The following is a 16,014-nucleotide window of genomic DNA, read 5'->3' on the forward strand; positions in this document are numbered from 1 at the left end:
TATTATTAAAAATGAATTTACAGATTCTCTTGGTTATGAGACTTGCCGGACAGGTTTATTTCTCATGCTAAACTGAACTTCGATTAGATTGTGGTCTGAGTGGCACATATTTGTAATCCTTATGTTCCTAATCAATTCCTTTGTTTGTGAAGGTAAGGCCCAGCGTGTTTACTTTTCAAGTTGATTCTATTATTTGCTTGTTCAATGGAAATTTGTCACACCTCTCTCATAGGTCATTTAGACTGCTTCCTGGGATTCTCTCTGGTATAACAATATTTGCCACATTTTTCCATTTTAGTGCAATTAGTTGAAATCACCAAGCATGATGATGATTGTGGCAGGGTTTCTGATGGGTTATATAAGCGGTATTCTGTTTACGTAAGTTGGTCTTTAAACTGCTGAGGAGTAGAGGCTGACATTTCTTCCCCACCACCTCTACCTTTCTCCCCTGCTACCTTTACCTTTCTACTTATTTATGTATTTATATACAAGAAGGTACATTGGGTTTGTGAGAGTACATAGCATGATGTGTTTACATTCTTGTAAAGCCACTAGTACGCACAGCGTTTCGGGCAGTTCTTTAATCTAACAGATAATATTAAGAAGGTAAATTTTTTCAAAATTTATAAAATGTTAACAGAAACATTGTAGGAAACATTTGAGAAAGATTAGTATATTAAAGCATATTGATAGCCTTGATTGATAGCACTGATAACTTGATTGATAATTTGACAAAGATTTGTTGGCACAATAAAGCCAATTGATAGCATATATAAGATGACAGCAATGATCACAATGGTAAAGTTGTATGGTTTAGGTACATATATATTGGGGAATTGGGTAGCACTAGATACAGTGCAAGTTTAGAGCACTAGGTAAGAAACTATGAAGATGAAATTAGGTAATTTTTGTTTTTGTTTTTGAATAAGGCAAAAGTTGGACAGCTTTTCAATTCATTAGGGAGTGAGTTCTATAGACTGGGTCACAAATTAAGTTTGACTCTGGGGATATCAAAGATATATTTATTTCTGGTGTGGTGATTATGGGTCCTATTACATTGGTTCAGGGAGAGTTTCAGAACAGGGGTTTTGTAAATGTTGTTGACACAAGAAAATGTGTGGAGTGAGGTTATGTTTTCTCTGTCACTTTTACCTTTCTCCCCGCCACCTCTACCTTTCTCCCCCGCCACCTCTACCTTTCTCCCCCGCCACCTCTACCTTTCTCCCCCGCCACCTCTACCTTTCTCCCCCGCCACCTCTACCTTTCTCCCCCGCCACCTCTACCTTTCTCCCCCGCCACCTCTACCTTTCTCCCCCGCCACCTCTACCTTTCTCCCCCGCCACCTCTACCTTTTTCCCCCGCCACCTCTACCTTTCTCCCCCGCCACCTCTACCTTTCTCCCCCGCCACCTCTACCTTTCTCCCCCGCCACCTCTACCTTTCTCCCCCGCCACCTCTACCTTTCTCCCCCGCCACCTCTACCTTTCTCCCCCGCCACCTCTACCTTTCTCCCCTGCCACCTCTACCTTTCTCCCCCGCCACCTCTACCTTTCTCCCCCACCACCTCTACCTTTCTCCCCCACCACCTCTACCTTTCTCCCCCGCCACCTCTACCTTTCTCCCCCGCCACCTCTACCTTTCTCCCCCACCACCTCTACCATCCTCCAAAATGAAAGAAGAGCAGCTAAAAAATATGTTCCTACCATGGCAAGTTTGATGGGGGAATATAAAGGCACAATAAGAGATGTGTAAAAGGAGAGCAAGCAAAGGGAGGTGGTCGCAGGGGCTTGTGTAGAGGCACCTTCACTTGGAAACCAATTGCGGGTAATTCAAGAAAGAGATATTAGAGGGACTAGAAAAGGTTGAGGCATAAGTTGATGAAGGAGAAATTAGTGATAATCTATTATCTACCCACGCCAGAGGGTAGCAAAGGAGAAGAGAGGGGAATCAGAAAGAGATTTACGGAAATTCTTTCTAAAATGCTGGCTAGTCAGTCAACCGGGAAAATAGAATTATTACTGTAGTTGGTTAGGTAAGTTCCAAATTAGATGGAATCGACCATTAAAAGTGATCTTTCATAATGTTGACCAGACCACACACTAGAAGGTGAAGGGACGACGACGTTTCGGTCCGTCCTGGACCATTCTCAAGTCGATTCTCAAGTCACAATCGACTTGAGAATGGTCCAAGACGGACCGAAACGTCGTCGTCCCTTCACTTTCTAGTGTGTCGTCTGATCAACATTCTTCAGCCACGTTATTGTGACTCCTCGCCTGCAGATCTTTCATAATATTGCTCCAATGAAATATATAATATATGAAAAGAGGAAATTGAGGGATACAGGACTTTACTGAAAAGTATTCAATAACCAGGATATGCCAAAGGAAGATAGAGAGGCGGCTAAGGGAATCAAGAATAAATGGGAGTAGCTGAAGGAGACCAGATGCAGGTAACAGCACAAGAAGTGCACAAGAACAGAAAGATCAGGAATCGGAGAGTTCAATATAGCAAAATATTTGGTTAAGTCAGCCTCACCCACCCAAAAGAGCAGGCAGGAGTAACTAGACCAATAAACACTTCTTACCCCTATCAGAACTGGTCATGGACCAAACATGGACTACTACCCCTTAGGAGAAACCAAAGCATCCAAGTAGAGATTAGTAACATCAAAGTGCTGTACATGAATATAGATGGAATTACAAATTAAGGGGTAAAGTTACAGGAATGGATGGCAAAAGGAAGATCCACACATCACAATACTGGAAATGTAACTATCAAGTGTTATAGGAAATGCAGCCTTCCCACAGCCTTGTTTGTGGTGTGGGGGAAAAAAAGTAGTTAGTAAACAGTTGATTGACAGTTGAGAGGCGGGCCGAAAGAGCAAAGCTCAACCCCCGCAAACACAACTAGGTGAATACAAGAATATCGCGTAATAATGCAAGCTTGGGTGAACAGGGGTGGAGGTAGTGTAGCCCCCTACTGCTAACAACTACACTGCAGCTTTGAGGAAGTAAAATTATCAAAATAAACCGATAAGCAAGATTACATTCTAGGAATAGCAACAGTTGGTGACGTGAAGTTAATGGTAGCGATGATTTAAGACCCGCTACCAAACAATATGATAAAGGCAACGAGACTTGGCTAACAGTAGTGGGAAAAACACCCTCACTGGCAAGGGTTACGATTCTAATTCTTTGGGACGTTAGAGAAATAGACTCGAGAAATAAGGACCCATTTTGGAGGAGATAAAACGTGAAGAGCAAAACTTTTAGACGCAGTGGACGAACACTTCCTGAAGCAAAAATAGTTATATGATAGTTATGCGATCGTGCGCATCACGTTCTTAAGTTACCTTCAGTATAACAACACATTCTAATATCTGTTTTTTGTAACTGTTGTCTTGGACGAGAACAGTAGGGAACACAGTTAACCCAGCACACACACTCGAAGAGTTCCCTGTTTAAGAAATGTTTCTTGTATACGAAATCGACTATGATTGAAGTTTTTGTGTACGGAACCGATTGTATACGAAACGCGTGTATAGTATTTGACTAGACCTATGCTAGGATGTATTAGCTTAGTTTACACTGCATTTCGCTAGGTTAAATTAGGTTGTTCTAGGTTAAATTAGGTAGATTTCAAAAATCCGTTGGCGTGTATAATGTGACTTGTATCCGAGTTGGGGGTCCTTGGTGCCTCGCTTCCCTCCACACGTCACCACACCAGAAAAGACTTACCCTCACCTGCAATATCTCTATAGAATGATGCATTTGCATGCAAAATTTAGAAAATATTTGTCTTTTGTCGTAGAGACGTCGATGTGACAATTTTGATGATAGTTAAGTTTTAAGGGTTAAGTATTACAATGTTGGCCATGACGGAGTTTATATGTGACTGAATTTGATAACATTTGATGTATATGATAAAAACTAATGGCATACCACTAGTATGTCCCCACTACCATTATTTAAGTGGGTGTAGCCTAACAGCTTAAAGCTAACATTGCATTTTCAGATTTCATTTTAATATAATTTAATAGATGGATAAAAGATGAGCGAGACGTGACCTAAACGACTGTACTAATAACAAAAATTGCTATATAGAAGTAAAATAGCTTTTGTGCATCAAGTGAAGTGTAGCCTCGCCCGCCACCAGCATGACGACCCTTGTTGGGATCTTCGGAGCAACAGTTCTTGTTGCTAGTTACTTTGCTGTAAGAATTTGTTCCTGATGCATGCATACATGCTTGCTTGCTTGCTACTACAGTTATGCCTTGTCTTGCACCCCCCCCCCCACACACTGCCCTTTGTGTGTTCGTGTGTGTGTGTGCTTGTCTTGCTTTACGCACTGTCCTGTGTGTGTATGGGTGTACTCACCTATTTGTGCATGCAGGATCGAGCATTAGCTCTTGGACCCCGCTTTTCTAGCCGTTGGTTTTCTAATGCAATAATCCCCCTTGCCTATCTCGTTATCACACCTGCTTTTAAAGTTATGAATGGAGTTTGTCTCTACACTCTACTCCTTTAGGTCATTCCATTTACTCACTACCCTTACGCTGAAGGAAAACTTTCTAACATCTCTATGACACATCTGAGTCTCAAGCTTCCACCCGTGGCCCCCTTGTTCTGTTGATATTAATTGTAAACAATTCCTCTGTTTCCACCCTGCCAGTTCCACTAAGTATGATACCGACGTATAATACGTCGGTATCATGTCCCTCCCTCCTTTCCAACGTGGTCAGGTTTAGCTCATTCATTCCCTCTCCGTACCTCATCCCTCGCATCTCTGGGACGAGTCTCGTTGCACACTTCTGCACTTTGTCGAGCTTCCTTATGTGTTGTTTTAGATGGGGTTCCAGGATGGTGCGGCATACTCTAAGACTGGCCTCACATAGGCGGTATACAGTTATCTAAAATACTCCATATTCAAGTTTCTAAAGGATGTGTGTGTGTAATTACCTAGATGTAATGACACGTAGGTAATTACACACATAGCATACTGTACAGTATGCTATGTACAGTAGCATATTGTATTATACAATAGCATACTATAATGTACTGTAGCATACTTTACAGCAGCATACTATACTATACAGTAGTGTACTGTACTGTAGCACTCTACTGCACAGTAGTGTATTGTGCTGTACTGTGCTGTATTATACAGCACTGTACTGTGCTGTATTATACAGTACTGTACTGTGCTGTATTATACAGTACTGTACTGTGCTGTATTATACAGTACTGTACTGTGCTGTATTATACAGTACTGTACTGTGCTGTATTATACAGTACTGTACTGTGCTGTATTATACAGTACTGTACTGTGCTGTATTATACAGTACTATACTCTGCTGTATTATACAGTACTGTACTGTGCTGTATTATACAGTACTATACTCTGCTGTATTATACAGTACTATACTGTGCTGTATTATACAGTACTGTACTGTGCTGTCTTATACAGTACTGTGTTGTACTGTACTATACAGTACTGTACTCTGATGTACTATACAGTACTGTGCTGTGATGTACAGTACTGTGCTGTACTATACAGTACTGTGATGTACTATACAGTACTGTAGTACTGTACAATACCATACTGTACTGTACAATCAAAAACTCTAGTCATAAATGGACGTATATTTACAATTTGGAAAGCTTACATAAAAGTACAGAACAGTGCATTAATTACATAAATATGTCACAGTAACAGAAAAGGAAGTAGACCTTGTCATTATTAACATCAGAAACTTAATTGGTAACAACTTATAGAAATAATTTAAATGCCGGCAAGACCAAAACATTGTTTAGCAATATAAACAAAAATTATGTTTTAGGTGTAAAGTGAATAAAATTTAGCTGAGAATTAGAAAAATGATATAATGTAAATACACTACATATATATGACAAAATTAGAATGATGAATCAATTAGCAGTCTACATCCTGATTAGTTATCAATTTATGATGATGACAATGCTCCAAAGGAGCACCTGATCAACCAGGCTGTGACTCATACGTCAGGCTGCGAGCAGCCGCGTCTAACAGCCTGGTTGATCAGTCCAGCAACCAGGAGGCCTGGTCGACGACTGGGCCGCGGGGACACTAAGCCCCGGAAGCACCTCAAGGTATGCCTTCAGTGGTATTCTTTCTTGTGATCCAGTCTGTGATTCTTCCTATGTCAGTTATAGCCCTTCTCCACTTTGTTCTGCATCTCGTGCTGTGTTGCATATTATAATTAACAAATTCTTGTTTAGTTACCAGCCACAAATGTCATATTGTTGTAATTGCCAAAATCCCTTATATGAATTAATAATTCATTTAAGGTTCAGAAAATATTGCACACTGAAGCCATTAACATCACTACTTCAGTTTTGTCTAATGCACCCTTGTCTTGGATACTGCTCTCACAGCTGGGTAAAATCTTCCCATTTAAATCATATACAGTACTTTCCTTTCATATATGACCAGTTAATACACAACTTTATTCGCTAAGCAATATGTTATCATGTACAATCTTTCTGTTGCTAACTCTGCTGCTGCATTTTCCCCTCTACAACCATGTTATAAAATCAATTATAGCTCATCTTTCCTTACACCTGATCTTCAGTCCATATTTACCACTGCAAATTGTTTACAAGTACTAACAGTATCTTACCTCCTGATTTTGAACTGTACAAACACTATAATAAAATGTTATACACTTCACATCATACCATAATAACACCCTCCAGAACTTGATGCTAATATTTTTAGTGTTGTGATGGTGGGATTCATATCTATATTTGTGGCCTGTGTTGTCCCAACAGTTGACCTTCGGTGCGGGCATGTATGCTGGCATCTACGTCACTCAAAACTACGATGTACCTCGTGTTGATGAACCCTCCAAACTCTGGGAGAAGGTCAAAGACTGGGCCGATTCACACAAGAAGAAGGACTAGCGACACTGCGGTAAGGTTGTGTGTATTTGTGAAGTGGCATGAATGTTGAGCTGTTACTGATAACATGTATATGTATAGAATCTGTGTGTAATTACCTAAGTGTAGTTACAGGTAAGAAGTACGCACATGATGTCCCATCTCACCTATAATCTTTTATCATTTAACACTTTAAAACCTCTGAAAATTTTGCATCCACTGCCTTCTCACGTAAATTAGTCCAACCAGTCCATTTCTATTATTTATTATTAACAAGCTTAGCTACACAGCAGTGTAGTCATGGAATCAGAGAAAAACATAAGATGCAGGTCTAGTCTACCGGCCTGCACTAGCAAACTTTGGGTAGAGTATGAGAATATTTTCTAATATTCATGTGAATTAAACATTTACAACCCTCAAAGAATCCTAAGCCATTTGGCCTAAAATCATTGATAATAGGGCATTCACAAATATAGTGTTGAAGAATATATTCTAGCACAGATTACAATTGGAGTGCTTACCACTGAGGGATTCATTACCTGTAGCCATCTCTACTATAACTACCTCCAGGAATTTCTTATTCGAGTTCCTTGCACACTTCCATTGTCGTTTTTAGTGAATTTTTCTACCCCTATCCTCCGTTTCATTACCTGTTTCTTCACTTTTGTTTTTCTCCTGATGTGGCTGTGCAGCAATTTAGGTCGAGTCTTTGCCTTGCTTGCTATGTCATTTTCATTCTGTCTTTCTGCCTCTCTTCTCACCCTGATGTATTCATTCCTGGCACTCTGGTATCTTTCTCTGCTCCCTAGTGTACTGTTATTTCTATAGTTTCTCCATGCCCTTGTGCTTAGTTGCTTTGCTAGCTTACATCTCTGATTAAACCATGGTTCTCTCGTCTGCATTTATTTTTTTCCTTTTGAACCGAGATGAACTTGTCTGCTGCCTCCTTACACTTCTGTGTGGTGTAGTCCATCATGTCTTGGCCCATCTTTCCTCTGAGCTCGGTTTCCAAAGTTATATCTGATAGGAATTTTCTTATCTCCTCATAGTTTTCCCTTTCGGAATGCCAGCCTTTTGTTTTATGGTCCCTTCCTTGAAGTGCATTAACCCTACTTCGACCAGATACGCAAACATCAGTACACTGTGATCGTTCATTCCCACGGGGGCTTTGAAACTGATTTCCCTTATGATGGAGTCATTCAGAGTGAAGACTAGGTCTAGTCTCGCTGGTTTATCATTGCCTCTCATTTTTGTGGGTCCCCTGACATGTAGACTTAAAAAAGTTTCTTGTTGCCACTTCCAACAGTTTAGCTCTCAATGTTTCCTTGTTTTCCCAGTTACTATCCTTCCATGATTGAAGTCCCCTCATGATGAGCAGATGGGATCTATATCTACAGGTAGCAGTGGCTTCTCACTCAATTATAGTGTTAACTGCCATGTTGTTTCTGTCATACTTAGGCTTGGGTCTGGTTACCTGGTTGATGGGGTTCTGGGAGTTCTTCTACTCCCCAAGCCCAGCCCGAGGCCAGGCTTGACTTGTGAGAGTTTGGTCCACCAGGCTGTTGCTTGGAGCGGCCCGCAGGCCCACCACAGCCCGGTTGGTCCGGCACTCCTTGGAGGAATAAATCTAGTGTCCTCTTGAAGATGTCCACGGTTGTTCCGGCAATATTTCCTATGCTTGCTGGGAGGGTGTTGAACATCCGTGGACCTCGGATGTTTATACAGTGTTCTCTGATTGTGCCTATGGCACCTCTGCTCTTCACTGGTTCTATTCTACATTTTCTTCCATATCGTTCACTCCAGTACGTTGTTATTTTACTGTGTAGATTTGGTACTTGGCCCTCCAGTATCTTCCAGGTGTATATTATTTGATATCTCTGGTCTTCTGTCATGTCAGTGGAGGGTTATGTATCACTGCTACTACTACTATTGGTACTCCCATTGTCATGGTGCCTGTTATGTAGTCTCTGAACCCGTCACAGCCTGGGATATCCCTCGCCTCGAAACTATTTCTTGCTTATCAATAGGGGCACTTCATCTCCTTCCTTTCTTCTTCCCTCACTCGCCTTGTTACAGTGTAGTCCTTGGGAAACACTGCATCGTTATGATTCCTTTATGTATGTATGTATGTACTCACCTAGTTGTACTTGCGGGGTTGAGCTTGCGGGCGGGCTCTTTGGTCCCACCTCTCAACTGTCAATCAACTGATGTACAGATTCCTGAGCCTACTGGACTATCTACATTTGAAACTGTGTATGGAGTCAGCCGTCCACAACTTTGTAACGTCCCTGTGGCTCATTTGGGTACTCAGTTTCCACCTGTGGAGAGATTAACTCTCCAAAATTCATTTTTTATTTTTGGGCTGATGCCTGAATGGGTTTAGTAATGCTTATTACATTTTCAAAGGCTTAGCTTACACATAAAAATTCTTTATACTTATACAGTACTCTGTTTTGGGTGAGGTGATATGGCACATAAGTTTTGGGTGAGGTGACAAACATAAGACAGAACACAAAACAATGGGTATGAAAACATAAGAATGGAAGAAGTAACTGCAGAAGGCCTATTGGCCCATACCTCCTCTCGCTGCTTCAATGTTGGTTCGGAGTCTTGAAGTGGGTAGAATAAAGTTGTGCATTAATTGGCTGGTGTTGACTTTTTGATGTGTAGTGCCTCACTAATGTCGAGTCTCCTGCTATCGCTGTATTTATCGATGATTTCTGTGTTGCATGTTCAGATTTCTCTGGTGATGGTCTGGTTGTGAGAAGAGATTATATGTTCCTTGATGGAGCCCTGTTGTTGGTGCATGGTTAATCGCCTAGAAAGAGACGTTGTTGTCTTGCCTATATACTGAGTTCTTTGGGGCTTACAGTCCCCAAGTGGGCATTTGAAGGTATAGACGACGTTGGTTTCCTTCAGGGCGTTCTGTTTGGTGTCTGGGGAGTTTTTCATGAGTAGGTTGGCCGTTTTTTTTCTTTTTGTAGTAAATTGTCAATTGTATTTTCTGATTTTTGTCTGTAGGGATAACGTTCCTATCAATATTATCGGAATCTTAATTTCAAAATAAATTGGATAACCATTGACATAACAAACAACTTGTTAAAATTTTAATTTACTTTTAAGTAAAATTCATGACGTTTCAAATACTTCTCGTATTCATCAATCTAAAATAATTCAAAAGTTACATTAAAATAAGCAGCAAAACAAAGGACTTATACTGGACAAAAAATACCTATTGAAAGATAAGATATAAAGCGACACTAGTTACAAAACAAAACACTCGAAGTCAATTAAGGAAACTTTTGCAACATTTTTATCCTCAAGTAAACTTTAGAAGTATTTTTGTGCTTACAAATACCATAGGTCCTATTTTAAATAGGTATTTTTTGCTTATAGTTTATCAAGTGGATTCTAGCAGTAAAGGATCTGTGCACACTCTTCAGGTTAGCAATTTCTCCAGCTTTAAAAGGGGCTGTCATTGTGCAGCAGTACTCCACTCTAGAGAGACTTTTTCATCTTAAAAAGTATCATTGGTATAGCATCTCTTGTTTGTAAGGTTTTCATTATCCAACCTGTCAATTTTATTGCAGTTGTGATGACTACTGTATTGTGTTCTTTAAAGGTAGTCTTTAAAGGTAGGAGGCCTGGTCGACGACCGGGCCGCGGGGACGCTAAGCCCCAGAAGTACCTCAAGGTAGTGTCTTCTGCCATGATTACACCCATATACTTTACATTGCTTTTACGTTCTATGGTATGATATGACTGTTTTGTACGTGATTTCTTTCATTTTATCCATAGTGCAGGAGCTGGAACTTATCTCTATTAAATACCATATTATTCTCTGTGGCCCATTGAGACCTGATTTACATCAGTTTGGAGGTATGCTGCATCCTCTATGTTGTCTACTCAAATAAAAATCCTTGTGTCATTTGCAAAGAATGAAACGGTACTTTTGTATGTGTCCATATCTGTGTCGGATATGAGAATGAGAAAGAGTATTGGAGCAAGCACAGCACCCTATGGGACTGAGCTCTTCACAGTTGATGGTCCGGACTTTACTTTGTTGGCTATTACACACTGGGTTCTGTTAGGAAATTGTAGTTGTAAATCTTCCTATTTTTTCAGCGATTCACTTTGAGCGCATTTTGTGCGCAATAACACCATGGTCACATTGTCAAAGGCTTTTGCAAAATCTGCGTATATTACGTCAGCATATTGTTTGTCTTCCATTGCATCTAAGGCCATGTCATAGTGCTCCAGCAATTGTGATAGGCAAGAGTGCCCTGATCTGAAACCGTGTTAACCAGGGTTATGTAGACGCTGTGATTCCATGTTTTATGATCTTACTTCTTAGCACTCTTTCAAGGATTTATGTGTGTGATGTTAGTGCTATCAATCTAGTTGTTTGCCTCTCCTTTATGAAGTGGTGCTATTTCTGCTGTTTTAGTATGTCAGGGATAACACCAGCATCTAAGCTCTGTCTCCAAAACATTTAGGGCCTGCGATACGGTGGTTTTTACGGTTCTATACAGTACTGTACTACAGCCTAACATACACTGTATGAATAACCTGGCTTCCTATACCCTGACACAATGAATTATTATTATGAGGTAGTAAAGCCGATGCAAAAAATTATAGACTGGATACCTGATAATCCATGTTGTGACTCTTATGTCAGGCTGTGAGCAGTTGCATCAAACAGCCTGGTTGATCAGACCAGCAACCAGGAGGCTTGGTCAGAAACCAGGCTGTGGGGACATTGATTCTCGAAATCTTGAATAGAGTAATGCCTGTGACAAATAGCTCTAACATCGCACATCATAAAAATCTTTGAAAAAGAGTGCCAAGAAGTAAGATCACAAAACATGTGGAATCACAGTGTCTACATATCCCTGGGCAACATGGGTTTACAACAGGGTGCTCCTGTCTCTCACAGTTGCTAGACCATTATGACATGGCCATGGAAGACTAGCAAAATGCTGATGTAATATACACAGACTTCACCAAATATTTCAACAAATGTGACCATGGTGTTATTACATATAAAAATGCACACAAAAGTGATTACTGGCAATGTAAGGAGATGGATCTTTAACTTCCTAACAAACAGACCCCAGAGTGAACTAACCAACAAGGTAAAATCTAAATCATCCACCGTGAATAGCTCAAGTCCCCCAAGGTACCGTTTTTGCTCCGGTACTTTTCCTCATCCTCATATCAACATATACAGCAAACCTTCAATCTGATGTCAATCATGTCTTACAATGGACCACATAAAATAACATGTTTAATGAGGATAAGTTCTAATTATTGTGCTATGGAAAAAACAAATAATAAAGCAGAAACCACATACAAATCACAGACATACCACACTATTACAAGAAAAAGCAGTGTAAAAGATTTAGGAGTAATCATGGCAGAAGGCCTTACCTTTAAAGAACACGGCAAAGTAGCTGTCACAACTGCAAGAAATATGATAGGTTTGATAACAAGCTTTCAAACAAGATACCACACCAATGATATTTTTCAAGTCGCTAATGCTCTCTATAGTGGAATATTGTTGCACACTAACAACAACATTCAAAGCTAGAGAAACTGCTGTCCTGGAGAGCATGAAAAGATCTTTTATCACTAGGATCCACTTGGTTAAACATCTAAACTATTTGGACAGCCTAAAAATTTTAATTCTTTATTCCTACAGTGCTTGCAGGATAGATACATAATATACAGGTGGAAAATATTATGATTGGTTCCAAACCTGCACACAGAAATAACTCCACATGAGACCAGAAAGCATGGTAGGATGTGCAAAAGAGCCTCACTGAAAACTAGAGGTACAATATGTATGCCAAAAGAGAACTCAATCAACATCAAAGGCCAAGACATAAGTCCCCTACACACACGGGGCATAACTGCCAGACCTCTATCGAATTCTCATTTGAACACTGCAAAACACCTTCAATGTATACCTGATCAACCAGGCTGCGAGCAACCACATAGTCTGGTTGATCAGACCAGCAACCAGGAGGCCTGGTCAGATACTGGGCCGTGGGCACTTTGATCCTCGGAATTAACAACAGATACCTTACCTGCCTTATGGCAACCTTGTGGTGGTTCCGAGGATCAATGTCCGTGTAACCCAGTCTCTGACCAGGCTTCCTGGTTGGTTAACTAGGCTGTTGGACATGGCTGCTTGCAGCTTGATGTATAAACTACAGCCTGGTTGATCAGGTATTCTTTGGAGGTGTTTGAGTTCTCTCTTGAACACGTTGAGAGGTCAGCTAGTTGCCCACCTTGTGTGTAAAGGGAGGATGTTAAAAAGTCTTGGGTCTTTGATGTTGAGTTTTCTCTCAACGTATCTATTGCACCTCTACATTTTAATGGGGCTATTTTGTACATCCTGTCGTGCCTTCTTGTCTCGTGTGATTTGAGACCAGTTCCTATAATAATTTCCACATCAATATTGAATGTAATAGGAAAAGCAGTCATTATCATATGATGATTTAAACAATTATTGTTAGGATTTTACATGTATGATGCATATATGGATATAAAAGCTCTCAGTTTTATCACTTGTTTTTCTATATTTACATCCACAATCGGTGAAACTTCAGAGGATAAAGCAGGAAGAGTCAGCATAGTTGAGCACCAGGCATTAAAAAGTGCCAGACACAGCCTTGCAAAATGCCTCCACCCAGTGAAATAATAAATATTCACTTATTTTTGTGTTTTTCTTACATGATGCATACAAGTTACAAATTCTATAATGAAAAATTATTTGATTTTTTTTATTTTTTGTGCATAAGCTGGTATGACGATTTCTCCATAGCCGCTGTGTAAGGGTTAAGCATGTTGGGATAACACCAGTATCTAAGCGCCATCTCCAAAAAAAAGTTTAGGGCCTGTGATAGTGATGTTTTGCACTTCGAGTATAGAATTCTGGAAGCCTGGGCCTGGTGCATGGGCATGCTATACAGTATATGGTTCGATGTTGGTGTCACATTCATAAAGAATTCATTTGGAATCATTGATCTTCAGTGTGTTCAGGGGTTCACTGAAAACAAAATAGGATTAATATTTTGCATAACTAACAAGTCAAATCTACCAGTGTCAAAAATATTGCACTGAAAATTGTGTTAGCTCAGTTCATCATTTTGTCATTTAAAGAAATTCCTATCTACTGTGCAATTTACAACTTGACTTTTCTGCCCACAGGTTAATCCAGAATATATAGCGACTGGTTAACACGAAGAATTACCAGTTGGATAACTCGAGCTGCTGCAGTTCTGACCACCATACATATTAATTAGTTTTAAGGTATGATAGCACACATTGTGCCATGAAATGAATGAAGTATCAAGCTGTATACAGTATGGATATACTGTGTGTATATATATATATACACACACACACACACACATTGAACATATGTTCATTAACCACTGTAAATTTTTGACAACTTGTACAATGCAGTAGTAACTTTAAAATTTATGATATACAAGTTGCATTTACTGAATTTTTTCCATGTAACTTTAAAATTAACTTTTTTGTGTAAAATTAAATATAAGTTGTTAAAAATGTTTACCATAATAAAGTTTCATCTTTATTGTTTTGTTAAATTCATCCAAATTATATTTAGTTCACTGAGGGAGCTCTTCCAGAAGTAAATTTTCTGGTTCAGCTCTCCCAGTAGCCATGCACTGGTTCAGAAACGTCTTGGGAAGATGCACCAAGCCTCTGAGGCCTACCCTTGCTAACCAGAATCTGGCTCTCTTTACAAGGCAAGGGAAGATACCCCCAAAACCATGAAGAAAAATCCCACAAGAAAGCATAAGCACAACAAATAAAGCAACTATTTAATGAAAATTAGATATCACATAAGGCAAATGATTATTGCCATGGTGTAAAATATAATGTGCCTGAGTACCACCAGATACCTGGTAGGGGCCTGACAGCTGAATGGACAGCACTTTGGATTCGTAGTCCTGAGGTTCCGGGTTCGATCCCCGGTGGAGGAGGAAACAAATGGGCAGTTTCTTTAACCCTGATGCCCCTGTTACCTACCAGTAAATAGGTACCTGGGCATTAGGTAGCTGCTACAGGTTGGGGGGGGGGGGGGGGGGACAAAAAAGGAGGCCTGGTCGAGGACTGGACCGTAGGAACGCTAAGCCCTGAAATCATCTTTGGATAACCTCAAGAATCTCAAGGTAGCAACCCAGGTCACCCAGGAGTTTTAGTTTAGTTTTAGCCTACCCCTCACTAACTAGCCTGGTCACAGCTTTGGGTGCACGGAGACTCTCCTGGGGCCCATGATCGGCTTTGTGCCAAAGTGAAGTACATGTAGTGTTAGTTATCCCTGGAACATATTCTGCTGGGAGGCCATTGCTTTATTGTTTCATATTTTCTTTGATATATTTTATGTGCCCCCTACCTTGTGTCTTCCACAGCTTTTTATTTTGCTGCAATTGTGGACCAGTGTTCCCTTTAGTTATCTGCTTGCATTTTCCCTTTACCAATATATTTTTATTATAACACACACAAATTACAATAGTGTGATGCATCAAATGAACAAATCCACAAGGGCTGTGACGAGGATTCGAATCTACGTCAGAGAGCATCCTAGACGTTGCCTTAATCGACTGAGCTAGAACATGGTCAAAAGAATTGAAATTGTGGGTGTCCGGGATGCTCTCGGACATAGGTTCGAATCCTCGTCACAGCCCTTGTGGATTTGTTCATTTTTATATATTGGAATTGGAAAAGTAATTAAAACTAAATGGGTAGAACACCTGGAGAAAACTACATAACATAGACAGTATGGTTTTCGATCTGGAAGATCCTGTGTAACAAACTCAGTTTCTATGATTGAGCCACAGAGATTTTACAGGGAAAGAGATGGTTTGTTGTTATTACCTCAGAATAGGTAATTACCAGATATTAATCTGAGGTTTTCAGGTTCCCTTCATCGAGCTGACTTCTCACCTCGTGTCCAGGTGGTGTAGGCCTTTCGATGGGAAGCATAGTACAGTATGTAGTTTACAGTGTGCTGTCTCACGTGCTTCAGTTACACCTGTCCCTGCCTCGTACATGTGTGGGAACTT

General features: G+C 40.3%; 1 long non-coding RNA gene across 2 annotated transcripts in view; it reads left to right on the top strand.

Annotated features, from left to right (window-relative positions):
- The window catches only part of LOC123764518 (uncharacterized), a 41,359-nt gene extending 26,840 nt beyond the window's left edge, over positions 1-14,519 (top strand). For both annotated transcript variants that reach the window (XR_006773584.2, XR_011225044.1), the window contains 2 exons: positions 6,806-6,947; positions 14,129-14,519. This is a non-coding gene — a long non-coding RNA (uncharacterized lncRNA). The remainder of the gene's footprint in view (positions 1-6,805; positions 6,948-14,128) is intronic.
- Positions 14,520-16,014: the final 1,495 nt, after the last annotated feature.

Source organism: Procambarus clarkii, chromosome 79 (genome assembly GCF_040958095.1).
Source record: "Procambarus clarkii isolate CNS0578487 chromosome 79, FALCON_Pclarkii_2.0, whole genome shotgun sequence".
NCBI classification, from domain to species: Eukaryota; Metazoa; Arthropoda; class Malacostraca; order Decapoda; family Cambaridae; genus Procambarus; species Procambarus clarkii.